Source organism: Gracilinanus agilis, chromosome 2 (assembly GCF_016433145.1).
Source record: "Gracilinanus agilis isolate LMUSP501 chromosome 2, AgileGrace, whole genome shotgun sequence".
Classification (NCBI taxonomy): Eukaryota; Metazoa; Chordata; class Mammalia; order Didelphimorphia; family Didelphidae; genus Gracilinanus; species Gracilinanus agilis.
Window position 1 is genome coordinate 222845678 of NC_058131.1, and position 19035 is coordinate 222864712.

The following is a 19035-nucleotide window of genomic DNA, read 5'->3' on the forward strand; positions in this document are numbered from 1 at the left end:
ATGAACTTGGATAGACTGAGAAATAATGGGGGTAGAAGAGTCTGGCATGTTATGGTTCATGGGATAACAGAATTGGAGACCATTGAATGACTCAAAGAAAACCAGAAAAAAACTCTTTGAGTTCTTTTTGAGACAAATGGCTATTTTCATCAAATAAGTTAAAGTGAATACTGCAAGGAGGATTTATTAGATCATAGAATCATATCCTCTTAGAGAAGAGTTAAAAGTGATCTAAAAAGCCACCAAATCTCAGTTAAAAAAGATTTTTAATGACTGATAGAGGTAATCTATAGTCAACAAGGAGAAATCTCTGATTCATTGCTTGACTGTCCCATTAGCAGTTCAAATAGAAGAATATTATTATAGTAATTTTGAGGAGACAGTCATTATTCATGGTATTTGTGGTAAAGTGGGAGTGAATAGTGGCTATAGAATCAGGGAGCTTAAATTAAAAACCCAGATTACCATTTATTATCTGCATGACCCAGAGAAAGTTATCTAACCTCTCTGACCTTAGTTTCTGTATTTGAAAAATGAGGTAGTTGAACTAGGTTACCTAAAATCCCAGCTATATTCCAACCTATTTTCCATAGGCATTTCATTCTAGATAGCACCACAAATCCTCAAATTTTGCACTAGATCTGCAGTTGATAAGAATCCTCAATTGGTCATTATACTTCAAAACTGGTAAAAATAAATACTAGGGTTTAGAGATTATGTGTTTTCCATGTTGACTGAATTTTCCATTCTTAAGGATGATTCAGAATCAATTACTTTTTTAAAAATTCAAATATTATGAAACTCTAGTCAGATTAGCATAAGATTTCACAGCTTCTACATCAAAAGATCAAATAACTTGAAATATAATATTCTAGAGTACAAACAAATTGGAATTATAATCAATATTCACCTACCTAGCAAAATGAGTATATTCCTTGAGGGGAAAAATGGATATTTAATAAAAGACATTTCTAATGAAAAGACCAGAGCTAAATAGAAAAGTTGGCATTCAAACAGAAGACTCATAAAAAAGGAAAACAGGAAGAAGAAATCAAAAGGGTTTCCATAAGGTTAAACTGTTTACAGTCCTAGATGATAAAATGGTCCTTAAAATTCCCGGGAACTTTATTATTATTAGCACAGTTAGAAGGATTATGCATAGAGAGAAAACACAAAAGAAAATTATGAGGCGAGCAAGAGGAATGCACTAGGACAGTGACAGGCAAACTTTTTAAAGAGAGGGCCAAAGGATAGGAAATGCTCATCTGTCAGTCCATTTCTAGGGCAACTCTTTTGAAGTTTCATTGATTTGCATCCTACTCATTGTATTCATCAGATTAGGAATAACACCAGGTGGCCAGATAGAACATTTCAGCGGGCCCCATTTTACCCATGGGCTGGCTGTAGTTTGTCCATCACTGCACTAGGAGAAAGGGGAAGGGAGAGATGGAACGAGGTAAATTATCTTAAATTTTTTAAAAAGCACAAAAGGAAGAGTTTTTTAAAAGAGGGGAAATGGTGGGAGAGTTGTGGGTAAAGGTTGAACCTTATTCTCATAAGAATTAGATGAAAGAGGGAATACACATTTGATTAGGCGTAGAAATCTATCTTATACTATATGAATTTAGGATGGAAAGGATATGAAAGAAAGGGAGGTACTGATAAAAAGGACATCAGATTGGGGAAGGTGGTAGTCAGAAACAAACTACTTAGAAGGAAATAAAAGGAATCAGGGGAAAATAGGATGAAGGGATATATACAGTAATCATAAACATGAATATTAATGGAATGAACTTATCCATGAAACAAAAGCAAAGAGCAGAGTAGATTAAAAATCAAAATCCAACAATATGTTATTTATAAGAAACCCTCTTGAAGCAAAGAGACACACACACAGAGTAAAGGTAAAGAACCAGAGCAGAATATATTATAGCTTAGCTAAAGTATAAACAAGGCAGGGGGTAGAAGGTAAGTGTAGGCAGCAATCATGGTCTCAAACAAAGGAAAAGCAAAAATATGTCTAGTTAAAAGAAATAGGCAGGAAAACAAAAGATACTGTAGACAATGAAGTAATACATATTATTAACATATCTGCACCAAATTGTGGAGGATACACTTTCTTAAAGGAAATTACAGAAGGAAATTGACAATAAAAATATACTCATGGGGGACTTCATTGTCCCCCTATCAGAATCAGATAAATCTAAAAAAAATAAATAAGGATAAAGTAATGAATGAAATTTTAGAAAAGTTAGTTTGGTAGATTTCTGGAGAAAGCTAAATAGGAATAGAAAGGAATATACCTTTTTTCTGAAGTACATTATGTGTTAGTTAAAATCACCTGGGGTTCTATTTGGAAGGATTGAACCTCAATATAGTGTTTGACAAACTCCTGTGGACCTGTGGGGGTCCTTAAAAATACATTTCCCGTGGTCCAATGGGTTTCTCTGTTTTGGATTACATATTCAAGGTGAGGGACTGTTTTAAATAGGGGGGTAGTGACTTGGAACTTCCTCTTTAGCTACCTGCCTCTTTAGCTACCTGAGCTCCTGCAGAGAGGAAAGGGAAATGGCTGAGGGTGAGGTTGGAATAGGTTTCTTACAGGTGCATGGTCAGTTTATCTCTATCAGCATGGCTTTTATTAAAATACTATTCTTCCTTTTGATCTCGGCAGCCATCCTCATTTTTAATCATAACAATTACAAACATACACAAATTGACCACATATTAGGGCATTAAAAAAACTCACAATCAAATGTGGAAAAGAAGAAATGCTAAATGCGTTATTTTCAGATTATAATGGAATAAAAATTACATTCAGTAAAGGGTAATGGAAATAGATTAAAATTAATTAAAAACTAGATGTCATACTTACTAAATTTATAGTTGCTATAACACTAAAAGAGAATAGAAGCTAATACTGGAAGATAGAATTAGAATGCAAAAAGATCTTGACAAACAAGAACATTTGGCTTGAATCTAATAAAATGAAAGTCAATAGGGAAAATGCAAGATAAAAAAACAAATTTCAGAAGTGCAAAATACATTAGGTGTGCTTCAATAATAATTTAGCTAAAAAAAATCTATAGGTTTTTACTATACTGGAAATTTAATATGAGTCAATAGTATCAAATAGCAACCAAAAATTGAAAGTCACCTTGAGCTGTATCAAGATACACATGTCTTATATTCATAAAGTGATAACTTCTGTGCCTGGCACATAGCAGCCATTTAATAAATAATAGTAAACTCACTGGCCTCCTGGTAGAGCAAAATGTATTCTACTATATTCAGACCACATCAGAAATACAATATTTGGTTAGAGGATCCTCAGTTAAAAAATAACTCTCTTAAGGAAGTCATCTAGAGCAGTGATGGTGAACCTTTTAGAAGGGTGGTGATGTGAAAAATGTCCTCAGGCAAGAGGGAGTGGAATAGCCTGACCCAGTTTCCCTTCAGCTTTCTAATAATGAACTATGGACAACCCTGTGCTGGGAGGACAGCTTGCATGCCCACAGAGAGGACTCTGAGTGCCCCTTCTAGCAAGCGTGCTATAGCTTCACCACCAGGGATCTAGAGTAAGCCAACCAGGACAATGAATAACTAGGATGCCATGTCATTTGAAAATCTACTGAAGGAACTAAGAATGGGCATTCTGAAGAAATGAAGACAGAAGGGGAACATGAAAGCTTTGTTCAAGTACTCAAGGAGAAATTATGTGGAAGATGGATTATTATATTTGTTCTTTTTGTACCCAGGGGAATTGAATAAAAGTATAAGAGAAACAAGGATAAATGCTTAGAATTTACCTAGGAGAAAATTTAGATATTGTGACATATTTTTTTAAAAACCTTTCAAATAATTTGAGCTATCCACAAATAGAACTGGATTGTCTTCTAATACAGTAGCTTTCCCTTTAATGGACAGCTTCAAATAGAGTTTTTTTGATCATTTTTCATTGATAGGCTGTTCAGGATATTTTTTTCAGTTATGAGGTATTCAAAGTGGCTGCTGAGGTCCTTTCTAATTTTAAAATCTGTTATTATCTATTTTATATGGAATAGCCAATTTTCTGAGAAACTCATCACCAGAAGGTTAGCCACCAGATGCTGAATTTGTACCCATGCCAATGGATGAAACAACCTTCATAGATGAGGTTATGACCTGCCATGGTGGAATAGAAATCATGCTAACATCTTTAAAAGCCCTAAAAATATGTATTGAAGTGCCAGGATCTTGGATACATTTTAAAATGAATTATTCACACTTTTTTCACCAATTAAATTCAAACCAATAAATATCTATGGAATGCCCCTGAAATTGCAACAACCACTCTACCCCTTTTTGTGGTAAATTCTGTTGGCTTTGAGGTATAGGAATGAAATAGGATATGATATAATAAAGAGGCAGGAGAGAGTGATTTAGATCGCAGTTCAATAAAGAACAGTCTGTACATCTCTTTTTTTAAAATGACCTTTTGAGCTAAGAATGTTTTCTCACCTTTATAAAGTTTATCTGTTTTTTTTTTTAATAAAAAAAAGTCTTAGCTCTATTTGCCTTCAAAATTGGTAGTGTTAGTTTTGGCCTTGGTTTAACAACTCCTGATTTGGATCATGGTAAAAAGGAAATTGAATTGTATAAAAAGGAACCAAGGACAATAGCAGTCCTCTTCCTTGCCCATACTGGCAGCCAGTTCCTTACTATATTTAGTTAGGAATTATCTACATATAGATGAGATCAAATTTCTTTTTGTAAGACAAGACAAACCACCAACCCTCCCAAGATACACACTGAATTCTATATTCTAGCTCCTGTACCTTGAGTGAGCTGAGACTTTTACATCAGAATTTCTTTTTTTGAACTTAAGGACCAGTCGCATAAGAAGTGAGTCCAACATTTGGATTACATGGTGGTTGCCTGCACAAAGGAGGACTCAAACTTGCATGACCTAGAATTTCAGTGTCCTGATCCTATGCTTTGGGAGAAAGGTGGAATTGGGGGTTCTGGGTTTTAGGAAGACAGTGAATTTGCATCTACAAAATATTCGTTTATTATATTACTGGAGGTATGACTGCAAATGGAAACCAAAGGAGGAAAAAAGCCCTGATAAGGCCTTTAAGTAAGGTCTTGCACCAGTTTCTAGTCTTCACTTAATACCCTGTCTGCTGAGGCTTTTGATTTTGTACAACTGTGCCTTCCTTAAATCCAATTTAAATGCAACTCAAAATGCATCACCCATTGATATCAGTGTGATCCTCTTCATGTTCAAAGGACAATGACCAACTAACTATTTACCACATTATACGTTTTGTACTCTGTTATATAGAGTTTATTTATTTCTTGATTTTATATTAAGCATAACATTATGTATGGGATTCTAGTATGTGTGGTTGCTTTTAAGGAAAATCAACTCTATTATGCCAAAGCCATATGATTATCCTCATTCAAATATTGCATTTCGAAAAGAAGCAGGGTTATCCCATTACCTCAGAGCTAATGTTTATTAAGTTGGTTCATAAATTCAACACTTCTTTGTGTCATTGGTGGATCTAAAAGATAAAAGGTCATTGATTCTTACCTAAACATAAAGGGCATGGTACTGACTCTGTACTATATATCACCTTAGCCATGAAGAAACCATCTCCATGAATGAGCTCCCTCGTCAAACGGCTATCAGAAATGTGAATATTAAATCTGTTAAATAGCTATTATTCTCAAGGCACTGAGCTAACTTCTAGGCATGCAAAGACAGAACTGATATAATTCTTCTCCTACATATTCCACTGTACAGGCTGAAATATATATGCAAAAATTAAATACAAGATATATACAAAAATAATAGAAATAAATTTCAGAAGGGGTCAAGTACTAATAACTAGAGAGATCTGGAAGGAGACAGTAGCTCTATAGTATTCTTTTTCATGGGGAAGTGGGGGGAGAAGTTCAATAGCAGACGAGGGTTATGTATTGATAGAGCAGAAGGAAAAAATGCAAGAAAAAGCAATTGAAGAATTTATAAAATAAAAAACCCTTCTAGTCATATACTGCATTAAAACAGATTAATTCAGCATACTTTTCTACTTACTTGACATAAATTGTTACTTGCCCTTGATAATGTAGGATGGTATAGATTCTCTAGGAGAAGGAGAAATGGAACATTTTTTAAACTCTAATTCTAAAATTCCTGTTTGAATAATAATAACAGCAGGCATTTGCTTTAGTTCTTTAAAGTTTGCAATATTTCTCATTTCATTTAAACATTACAAATCCATGAGGTAGATGCTGGAAGTATTCTTAGCCCTATTTTGTAGATAGCAAATTAAAGCTTTTGCATATGCAAAACTATATCTTCCCAGAACTAATAATTGTCATAGGCCTCACATGAACGCTACTTTTCCTGACTTCAAATCCAATACTCTCCATCCACTACATCATATTTTGATCACTTGAGGAATATCTGTGCTTTTTCATGAGATTTTGGATTCATCAGTATAGATCCTCTTTGTTACATTCCAAGTCCCAGCTGGCCAACCCAGAACTACAGTTTCTTACCTTGGGACCCCGAGTTTCTGATTATTAAATAATCACTGAGATCTACCATTCTCATCCCTTGATTACCTTTTATTTTTCATTTTTTATTGCATTCAAAACACACTTCCATATTTGCCACTGATATTAAAGCACATTTATACGTAACCAATACCCCAAAATAAAACTAAAGGTACACTGAAGTGAAAGGTGATTACAATAGTTATTTCTCTGGAGATGGATAGCGTTCTCCTTCATAAATCTTTCAGAATTGTCTCAGATGATTGCATTGCTGAGAAGCTCAAGAAGACAGAATTTTGAAGAGGCAGGTGTGAGGAGGGAAAGGACTAAAAACATGAGACATTTTAAAGTATATTTACTAAGAACATGTGTTCAAACATGATTGACTTATGAAGTATCAAATCTTGGAATGCTGGAATTTCCAAGAAATGTCAATATTTCAATGGAGTTTGATTACTGAGAAAGAGTAGATGAATCTGTATCAACTATGAGAGAAAAGACTAGGCCATGGGAATAGAAATTGAAAGAATCCACTGATCACCCAATGTCAGAGATCCCAAAAGAATAACTCCCAGGAGTATTATAGTCAAATTCTAAAACTCCCAGGTCAAGGAGAAAGTATTTCAAGCAGCCAAAAAGAAACAATTAAAATTTAAAATTTATCTTACCATACTAGAAAGTAGGAGAGGAAGAAGATAAGAGAAGTTGAGGGAGTGGGAGCTAATAGAATAGAGGGAAAATCGAGGTATATGGTAAACAAAAGCTAAATATTTTTGAAGATGGACAGAATCAAAGGATAGAGAAATAGAGTAAAAGATGGGGAAATAGGTTGGAGAATAAAACACACTAATCATAATCATGAAAAAACATTACAAATCTCTAATAAAGGCCTCATTTCTCAAATAGATAGGAAAATGAGTCAAAAATAAAAGAATACAAGTCATTCCCCAATTGATAGTCAAAGTAATTAAAACTCTCCACAGTAGTAAAAAAAACAACTTAAAAATCATTATTAATAAGAGAAATGCAAATTAAAAAAACTCTGAGGTACCACCCCATACCTATCAGATTGGCTATCATGACAGAAAAGGAAGTAACAAAACTTGGAGAGGCTGTGGAAAAATTGAAATATTAATGCACTGTTTGGGGACTTGTGAACTGATTAAAACATTCTGTTGAGCAATTTGGACCTATACCCAAAGAACTATAAAACAGTATACTCTTTTACCCAGCAATACCATTATAATGTTTATATAACAAAGAGGGAAAAAAAGAAGGACCTATATCTACAAAAAAAGGTAAAGCAACTCTTTTTCCAGGAGCAAAGAATTGGAAAGTGAGGGGGTAACCATCAACTGTAAGTTATAGCATATGATTGTTAGGGAATACTATTGTGCTATAAGAAATTGCAAGCAAGAGGAGCTCAGAAAAATCTAGAAATACTAACATAAACTTGATGCAAAATGAAGATAGTAAAACCAAGAGAACATTGTAAACAATGACAGCCATGCTATACTATAAACAACCATGAATAACTTAGCCATTCTCCATTATATAATGATCTAAAACAATCCCAAAAGACTCATGATAAAAAAAATGGCAAATATTTCCACAGAAAGAGTTGATGGAGTCTGAATCCAGAGCAAAGCAATTTTTTCACTTTTTCTTAATTTTTTTAAATTGTTTCCTTCCACAAAAGTGGAAGAAAAATATTTTACATGATTACCTATATACAATCTCTATCAGATTACTAACTCTCTCAGTGGAGAAGAAAGAAAGAGAGAAACTGAGGTTCAAAATTCTTTTTAAAATGTTGTAAGCTGTTTTTCCATAAAAGTGGAGGACAATTAAATCAATGTTTTTAAATAAGCTACAAGCATGTGCTTAAGCCAACTATAACTGACTTGTAAGATTTGATTGTTAAATTTTCAGTGTGAGTATATATACCTAAGAAATCAGTAAATGCTTCAAATAAATGCTTGATTTATTGTTTCTATTGTATACTTTTAAAATGATGTAGAGATGTTAATAATTTAAATTAAAAATAAAAAGTATATCATGAGTTAGTTTTGTTTGGTTTTGTTTTTTTCTCTCAGAGAGATGGTTATCAGACATTTACCAGCATTCCAGTGACTACTGATAAGAATATTTGCACAAAACTCTTCTTCCTGCTATTGCGATTAAAGCATATTCTAACCATTAAAGGTTGAGATACATATTACTTACATTATTACTTTCATCATATTTATGTAGGACAAATTAATCTAAAAAATTATGTTGGCTTTTTATGAAACAGATTTTTATGACACAAGTAAAAATGTATCTAATGAAGATTAGCTAAGTGGCTTAATGGATAAAGAACAAGGACTGGAAATGGGAGATCCTGGGTTCAAATCTAGCTTCAGCCACATCTTAATTATGAGACCTTCGCAAGTCACCTAAGCCCAATTGCCTAGCCCTTGCCACTCTTCTGCCTTGAACCCATACTTAGTATTGATTCTAAAACACGAGGTAATTTTTTTAAATATATCTAAAGAAATGCAAGTCCATATTATCAAATACTGGCAAGTGGTATTTAGTACAGTAACAATTTACACAATGACCAAGGGCACTACTCCCAGGGCATATACCCACAGTATCTAAGAGGAGGCATTTATGCAAATAAACCCAGATAGAGACAGTAAATGAAAATGTATGTACTTTTAACTTGACATCATAACCATCAATCCAACCTATAAGTTTTCTGAAAATCCTGTGAGTAAATATGTATGGTGGTATTTTATTTTTTTTTAATTCCCATTCTAGCAGTGATACCAGATATCAAATCCAGGGATTCTAATGGCCTTTTCACAAGGAAAACCCAGAATTTTTCAACTAGGCCCAAGTGAGAACTCTGAATTTTTTTAAAAGAAAACAAGAGTGAAAAAAAATCAATATCACATCTTACCTTAGCACTTCTCCTTCTTAGGGGTTAATGAGGCAAAGGAACTCCCCAAAGAAAGCTACCTTGAACAAGAAAAATAAAGAAAAATTACTACTGTCGTTGAAGTTAAAAACCAGCATTAAGTTGTCCTTAATTTTTTAGTTGCCCTTCACAGTTATTTAAGTATGGGTATGTGTGTTTAAATATCCGTATGTCCACATAGGCAAAAAACCCCTGCTACACAGGATTTCAAAGTTCCATGACAAGTTCTTTAAATTCTCCTTTCAAAGGACTTGGATCTATGTATCTTTATTACCAGAACCATTCAAATAGTTGAATTTTTTAAACTAAGATAAGAAAACACTATCATGGAAGGAAGAAGTCTGGTACTAGAGGGAAAAGGGCTATGTAGAACACCATTTTGACCTACCTGAATGAGCATGTGCAATTAAAACTGCCATTTTCATATGGAGTTGAACAAGTTGTTCTTCACAGCAAGCTGTTTCTAATCTATCTAAATTCCAGCAATTTCTGACTTTTAATTATTCCTATTCATCTTCTATATAGCTGACTTTATGAATATGTGTTTGCATGTCATCTTCCCCATTGGATTGTAAATGCTTTTAAGGAAGGAATTCCCTTTTGTCTCCGTTTGTATCCCCAGCTTAGGACTGTGTCTGACACAGAGTAAGCTTTTGTAATAATTAAAATGGGTTTGACAGATATAAGAATTTTAAAAATTTGTGATCACCATTTATAAAAATTAACTCTTAAAACATGAGATGGTTAGTAGCTTTAGTCTCTTTATTACAGGAAATAGTGATAGTAAGAGAGGGAAATGTAGGAAGGAGATAAGGAATTTTCTAGCCTATCACTCTAGGTCTGCTCCAAAGAAATCTAGCTCACTCTCCCAACAAAATTCCAATCTCCAGTCAAAAGAGCGGGAGAGTCTCAGCCTCCCGGTTCCAACCTCCAGGTGGAAGTCTGTGAAAGTCACTTCAACCCAAGCGAGTCACTGAAGCCAAACTCCTCGAGCCACCAACGCAGAATCAAAGGAAGAATTGAATGCTTACTTAAGCTGAGCTGCCACAAGACTGAGCTGCCAAAAAACTCTCAGGGTCCCAGAGGCTCCCACTTACACACAGTCTTCTCCAACCATTGGCTCTCCTTGTCACTTCTCAAGAATCAATCAGAGTCTCCCAATTTGCCTAGCACTATTATAAACTTCCTTTTCTAGTAAAAGGTTCTTACTAAGTAAGTGTTAATGAATAACTAAATGTGAAAGGCAGGACACTCCAGGTTCTTTATTGATTAACTTAAAATAGGCAAAGAGAGTTTAAATTTTCTTTCACCATCCCCCCTGTGATTCTATTGGGAGAGGAACATGTTGAAATCTCACAGATTTATATATCTAGTCTCCCCCATGAATCATTTCTCATAACCAGCTTATATCTCTAAAGATCTTTTAGCTAGAGGTGCATACAATATTGTACTTTCTAAGGGGAAATTAAAATAGTTGGGGATAAGAGGGAAATAAAAGAGAAAGAAAGCAAAAAACAGTGGTTGATAGGCACATGGAAAAAAGATAATTAGGGACAGTCCCTTTTGGCATAAGAATTTACATTAAGAATAAATGTGTTCAACCCCCTTCAGTTCAGTCCTTTATATCTTTCGATGAAGTGTATGTTTTCTGCAGGCTTCTTTATGGCACCTTCTCAAAAAAGATCCACTTTCTTGATTCAGAGTATTGGTGAATTTCTTTTCCTGAAATTTCTCCAAAATATTTCAAACCTTGGATTTTAGGATAATTATACAACCCCCCCTGAGGAGAGTTTTGACCAACATCAGGGTCACACAAGATACATGCCTGATTTATGGGGTATATGAATCAATTGTCAAAAGAAAACCCAAAAAAAAACCAAATAGAAGAGAAAAAATTAAATTTTGGGAAAAAATAAAAATCTTATGTATATAGAATAATGAGTAAAAAAAGAATAAACCTTGAATCACCAGCAAGGTTCAATTAAAGTGATTTATGTTCTACAAGCTTGTAGGACAATTGCAACAATATAGCATTTACCTCTTGGCAGCCAGGATTACAGAAAATTGCCATACTATAAAGAGACAAAGGACTAGATTCTGAGGTAAAAGGGAAATATAATTCCCTGGTCTGATTTCATCTTCAAGCTCAGGGATAGGGGAGCCAAAAATGCAGCCAAACTAAGGTACTTGTTGGAATATGGCACAGGGGAGGCCAGTGTCTGATGTTGTCAAATAGCTGCTTCCTTGAACCTCAAACAAGTCCTCTATCTTGGTGTAGATTCTCATCAATCCCACAGAGATTGTTGGTCTGCTTGACCTTGTGCTTCTTGGCACTGTACAGTGACTCTTTTGCAATCCCTTTTTCTGGAATCAGATACAATTATTAGTAAAAGTCCCATAATATTTATCAAGCAGGTTTCCATAGTCGGAAGCTTTTTCGTATGCAGTTTTATTAGGCTAATAGACATTTTAAACTTATTCTTCAAAATCAAAAACATAAATACTGATTCCATGTACTTCAAGCTCAAAAAAGAAAAAGAAAAAACAAATATCCTATTGAAAATAAAAAGAAAAACAATAATAAAAAATTCAAGGAATTCAATGTGTCAACCAAAACAGTGTCCAACTTGTGTAAGGACTTTTATAGTGGTATTATCTTTAGTCCAGTCATAAGAGGAGGCTAGAAAGACAATTGCATGTGAAAGGATACAGTTAATCAGTGTCAACAGAAGGCACCCATTTTACATGTTGGCAATAAATCCAAGAGTCCTCTTCTCCAATTTTGATAGCTTTTGGAGTGGTTAGCAGTACTTGAAATGGGCCTTGTATTTAAAATTGTGTTACAGAGACTTCTTCACTATGCAGAGAAGAACAGATTGAAACAGTTAACATCAGGAAGGCAATGGAGTATGATAAGGCTTAAAATTTTCCTCCAGATTCTTTGAGGTTCCTTCCCCTCCCAAGTACCATCATTCATTTAGATTCCTTTTGTCATGTCTCTGGGGTCCCCCAAGGTGAGGGTGATTCCCACTCTGACTATAGTGCAGATGAACCCCACTTTGGGTGTTTTGATGTGAGTCATGATTTGACCCATTCGAATTATTATTTCTACATAAAGTATATGTAATAGTATATTCTACATGAAGAATATGATTCCTATTATGTTGTGTGAAGTCATGCAAAATATATTTCCATATTACTGATGCTATCAAAAAATGCAAGGAAAATAAAGTAAAAAAAATGCTTCAATTTGTACTCAGAATTCATCAGTTCTCTCTCTGAAAGTAGAAAGCATTTTTTTCACAATGAGTCCTTTAGAATTGTCACGGATTCACAAAACCATTGTATTGGTTAGACTAGCTAATTCTTTCATAATTGATCATCATTATAAATTACTGTTACTATGTACAATATTCTCCTGGTTCTGCACATCTTCCATGGTTTTATTGAAACCATACCTCTCATCATTTCTTATAAATTCTATATCATATACCATCATATACTACAAATTGTTCAGCCACAACAAAATTGATGATATCACCTCAATTTCCAATTATTTTTTGCCACAAAACAGCTGCTATGAATATTTTTTGGTAAATCCTTTTCCTTTTTCGTTTGATTTCTTTGGGATATAGACCTAGTAATACTGAAAATGCTGTCTGTGAGGGGGATGAAGGGAGGAAGGAAGGAAGGTAGGAGGAATGGGTGAAAGCAGAAAGGAAGGTAGTGTTCCTCAGCCCTGGCAAGGGGAAATTGAACAGAGCCCTTTAGGGGCTCAAATAAATGATCTGGGAGCAATTTTAGGGTTTTGAATAGCTAGGTTTTATTTGGATTAGGAAAGGGGAGGTCTAGGGAAAACTAGGAAGTAGGAAGAAAGGGAAAAAGGTGCCAAGAAAGAGATCAGGGTCTGAGGGTAGAGAGAGCTCCAGGGTAGAGAGAGAGAAAAGGAGCCAAATTTTCTCTTTTATACTTTCTCTGACACTTCCCACAAAGGAAGTGGGAGTTGTCAGGGGAAGTTGTAGAAGGGAGTCCTGGGAGTTGTAGTCTTCCAGGGCTTACAACAATTTTAAATGATACATGTCAAAGGATACATATAATTTTATAGCCCTTTGGGCATAGTTCCAAATTGATCTCCAGAATGGTTAGACTACTTTACAATTCTACAGTTGTGGAATATAAAGACAAGAACTCATCTAAGTTACCATCAAAAAATAGAAATAGATATTTCTTATTATTATAAGATAACACATTTATTTTCATGAGATCTTTGATGAAAAATCTAATAAGTATTATATGAGAAAATGTCAACTCCTTCCACAGCCATTAGATGAAAAGCAAACCAGCACTTAAAAATATTGCTCATTAGTTTATTCAAATCTTATAGCATATTAGTAAGGACAAAAACATAGCTTCTATTTCTTTTGATTCTTCTCCTAACTCACTCTTAGGTATCTAATAAAGTACTTAGATGTATAATGTTGTTCATTTATTTCAGTCTTCAGATGATTCCCAAATATCCAGATCCAGGTTCTTATTTTTCTCAGAATCAAAGACTGTGAGAGTTAAAGGGATCTCAGAAACCATCTAGTCTAACCTAAATACAAAGAGAACTACATGTCAACCAACCCAACAAATGGTCATCTGGTCACTCCTTGAAGACATCAAGTGGGGAATGAAATCTTAACTTCTATTGAGCTCTAGTTCCTTCCCTTCAAATGTCAGTTAGACATTTCCATATATATATATATATATTATAAAACTAAAATTATTCTCTTTTCTCCTAAACCTTGGAGTATTCTGTAAATTACCATTCTTCCTCACCCCACATATATTATCTAATTTGTCAGAGCCTAATAGTCTCACCTCTATAATTTCACTCACATCAATCTACACTCTCCACTCACATGGCCACCTTAGCTCATCTCTCAACATTACATTACCTTCTGACACACAAATAAGGTAAACATCTATTCTTGTCCTTGTGCAAGAATCTTCAGTGGCTCCATAATACCTCTAGATTAAAATAAACTGTTAAGTATCTAAAGCCTTTTATAATCTGTCTCTAGGCTAATTTCATATTAATCTCCCCTGTGATTGATACCTTCCAGAAAAACTAACTCCTTTGTTGTTCTTGGTTATGAAATCTCACTTCTTATCTTTGAAACTTGGAACAGGAAGCCCCTTCTACATACTTGGAATGCTTCTTCTCCTCATCTCTGTTTCTCAGAACTCCTATTTTACATTAAAACTCAGCTCATATACCACTTGCTGCATGAGGCTTTTCCCTAATCATCCTATCATAATGACCATTCCCCCCCAAAAAAACTTTGTAATTACTCTCCATATATTTCTACTGTCCAACATGGATACATGTTGTCACTACACCCTAAATGTAAGTTTTTTTTAAGACAAATTACTATTTTGTTTTTATCTTTTAACCCTGGCATCTGGCATAGTGTCTAGCATTTACTCAACAAATTTTTTTAATTAGCCTAATTAGCATGACAATCAACTTCAATCAGTTAATGTGAAGTAACATGAGGGACAAAAAGTATTGTTCTTAGAAGATCTGGTCTCCAGTTAAGGGTGTGAAGAGGGAATAAATCTAAAAATGGGCAGGGTAGACTTAATCCCATCTTCTAAATGTCTATCAATAAATAGCTATGCAACTTGAGATAAAACATTTAATCTTTCTTTGTCCCAATTTTCTCACATAAAACAGAAATTAATTGTTATAATGATTTCAATGAGAAATTGAATAGTGTATAGACCCAATATTTCCATCAGGGAATTAATGAGTGAAAAAGCATTTTATAAATATAGAAAACCAAGACAGTTCTTGCTTTCAAGAAATTCCCAGTCTAATTGTGGAAATTAACTATATATATACATATATATATATGTGTGCATATATACATAAATATATATGTATATATATGTATGGGTGTATTTCAGCTCTAGGCCAAATGGAAAGGCCCAGTGGTCCTTAGGGTATGTAACAGCAAGACAGATGGTAATAAGCCTTCTTTTATGACATTTCCATAGGTAAAATGATATTAATTTCTGATGTTGAACCATTTGAAAGTATCAAGGATTTGGGAGTAAGAATTTTCTTTTCTTATCTTCAGAAGAGGAAGAAGTATGTTGCTTCAGGGAATATTGCAGAAATTGAGACCAATACACTAAGCAGTTAAGTTAAATGGAGCTGGAGATCATAAGGTCATAGATATAAGTTGTAAGGTTTGTTAGAGGTCTTGTCTACATTTCTCACTTTTTACAGATGGAACTGACTTTCATAGAGGTAAGGTGATTTTCCCACAGTCACACAAAAGTAAGAAGCATAGCTAGGTTTGAAATAAACTTCTCTGACTCCACAGTTAGCAATCTTTCTACTGTGTCATGCTTCCTCTCAAATGACAGTGAATTCAAGTGTTGGCACAAACCATGTAGAACCTAGTCAGGTAGGAAAAAAGTACAAGAGTAACAGCAGGAGGAATTAAATTGATCATAACTGAGCTGAGTATTTTTCTCATGGCTTCAGATAATGTCATGCTAAATGACAGATGTCATCTGTATATGAGAACTTTAATTGGTGTAGACAACAAAAAATATAGAGTTCAGGAAAGATAGAAGAAAAAAAGGAATAAAAAAATTAGGAGAAGAAAGAGAAAATGAAAGACTATACCAGTGAATTTCATATTTTAGTCTATGTGAAAGATTTAAGAAGAGAGCAAGTAGGCAAAGAAAAGGGCAGAAGAGAGGACCTAGAAGGTCTCTGAAAGATGTACAATAGGAAAAGTCATTTAACAGAAGAAATACACAAATATTTTCAAGATCATTATGGAGGAAAAAAACATCAAAGAAGAATAAATTGGATCCAAAGGTCTGAGAATGCCCAAGATTATTTCTCTGATTCATTTTAGCTCCTGGAGTCCCTTTGTAAAGAAGAAAATATAGGATCACATTAGGCTTAACAGACAAAATAGTAGATTAAGACAACAATAAGGAAATTATAAATAATTCAGTTCTTAAAAGAAATGAGTGGATATGGGCAAATTTAAGGGTATAAATTAGAGACAGAAGAAGCATGTGATTTAATAGTCAAAGAAGCTAAACAACATGGATAAGTTGTTTAAAATGGTACAGTACTCCAATACTATGCACATCTCTATAGGTTTTACAAATTTCTGAGGATAGACAATCCCACAATTTTTTAGGGCTTTTGATGACATATAGGGAAAAGAAGAAATGAACTACACAATAAGAAAGTGTCAGAAATAAAGTTTTTGAAAGCAGAGAGGATATTAGAAATTAGAGGTCACATAACATTTAACAATGAATACAGAAATCAATTCATTTAATTAAAAATGAATTCATTAAATATCAACTCTAGCAAAAAGTATTGTGCTAAGGGATGAGAATATTAAGATAGAAGTTGTAAATCTTGGGGCAAAACCTGATAAGAATAGAAAAGTACCTGTAGCTTGAGGCCTAAGGAGGAAATCTTGGATTGTCTTGGAACTTAGAAACTATTAAATATGACAAAAGAGGGAAGTAAAAAGAATGTATTGTTACATGTAGATGAAGAAAAATCTTTTTTTAATGAGACATATAATTTGTATTTAGAAAAATGCTGAGATATAGTATTCTAAAGAAGTAGCTGATGTAAGTCAATAATGTGATACTGTAAGCAAGAAAGCTAATGTAATCTTTTTTTTAATTTTATTTTTCCACGGTTACATGTAAAAATATTTCTCAAAATTTTTAAAAGAATTTTGAGTCTTGAATTCTCTCTCTTCCTGTTCCTACCACCCTTGCTTACACAAAAACCAATTTGATAAAGATTTTTTTAATTTTTTTAACATTTATTAATAATCATTTTTAACATGGTTACATGATTCATGCTCCTACTTTCCCCTTCACCCCCAGCTCTCCTCCCACCCATGGCCGACGCACATTTCCACTGGTTTTGTCATGTGTCTTTGATCAAGATCTATTTCCAAATTGTTGGTGGTTGCATTGGTGTGGTAGTTTCGAGTCCACATCCCCAATCATGTCCACCCCGACCCATGCATTCAAGCAGTTGCTTTTCTTATATGTTTCCTCTCCTGCAGTTCTTCCTCTTAATGTAGGTAGCGTTCTTTACCATAAATCCCTCAGAGCTGTCCTGGGTCATTACATTGTTGCTGGTACAGAAGCCCATTACATTCGATTTTACCACAGAATGTCAGTCTCTGTGTATAGAGTTCTTCTGGCTCTGCTCCTTTCGCTCTGCATCAGTTCCCGGAGGTCTCTCCAGTTCGCCTGGAACTCCTCCAGTATATTATTCCATTGAGCACAATAGTATTCCATCACCCGCATATACCACAGTTTGTTCAGCCATTCCCCAATTGAAGGACATACCCTCCTTTTCCAGTTTGTTGCCACCACAAAAAGCACAGCTATAAATATTTTCATACAAGTCTGTTTATCTATGATCTCTTTGGGGTACAAACCCAGCAATAGTATGGCTGGATCAAAGGGCAGGCATTCTTTTATAGCCCTTTGAGCATGGTTCCAAATTGCCAGCCAGAATGGCTGGATCAGTTCACAGCTCCACCAGCAATGCATTAATGTCCCAATTTTGCCACATCCCCTCCAACATTCATTACTCTCCCCTTCTTTCATTTTAGCCAATCTGCTAGGTGTGAGGTGATACCTCAGAGTTGTTTTGATTTGCATTTCTCTAATGATTAGAGATTTGGAACACTTTCTCATGTACTTATTGATACTTTTGATTTCTTTACCTGAAAATTGCCTATTCATGTCTCTTGCCCATTTATCAATTGGGGAATGGCTTGATTTTTTATACAATTGATGTAACTCCTTGTATATTTGAGTAATTAGACCCCTGTCAGAGTTTTTCGTTACAAAGATTTTTCCCAATTTGTTGTTTCCCTCCTGATTTTGACTACATTGTTTTTGTTTGTACAAAAGCTTTTTAGTGTAATATAATCAAAACCATTTAATTTACATTTTGTAATTTTCTCTAAATCTTGCTTGGTTTTAAAATCTTTCCTTTCCCAGAGATCTGACAAGTATACTATTCTGTGTTCACTTAACTTATTCATAGTTTCCCTCTTTATATTCAAGTCCTTCACCCATTCTGAATTTATCTTGGTGTAGGGTGTGAGATGTTGATCTAGACCTAATCTCTCCCATATTGTTTTTCAAATTTCCCAGCAGTTTTTGTCAAATAGTGGATTCATGTCCCAAAAGTTGGGCTCTTTGGGTTTATCATACACTGTCTTGCTGATGTCATTTACCCCAAGTCTATTCCATTGATCCTCCTCTCTGTCTCTTAGCCAGTACCATATTGTTTTGATGACTGCTGCTTTATAGTATAGTTTAATATCTGGTACTGCTAGGCCCCCTTCCTTCACATTTTTTTCATTATTTCCCTTGATATTCTTGATCTTTTGTTATTCCAAATGAAATTTGTTATAGTTTTTTCTAATTCAGTAAAGAAGTTTTTTGGTAGC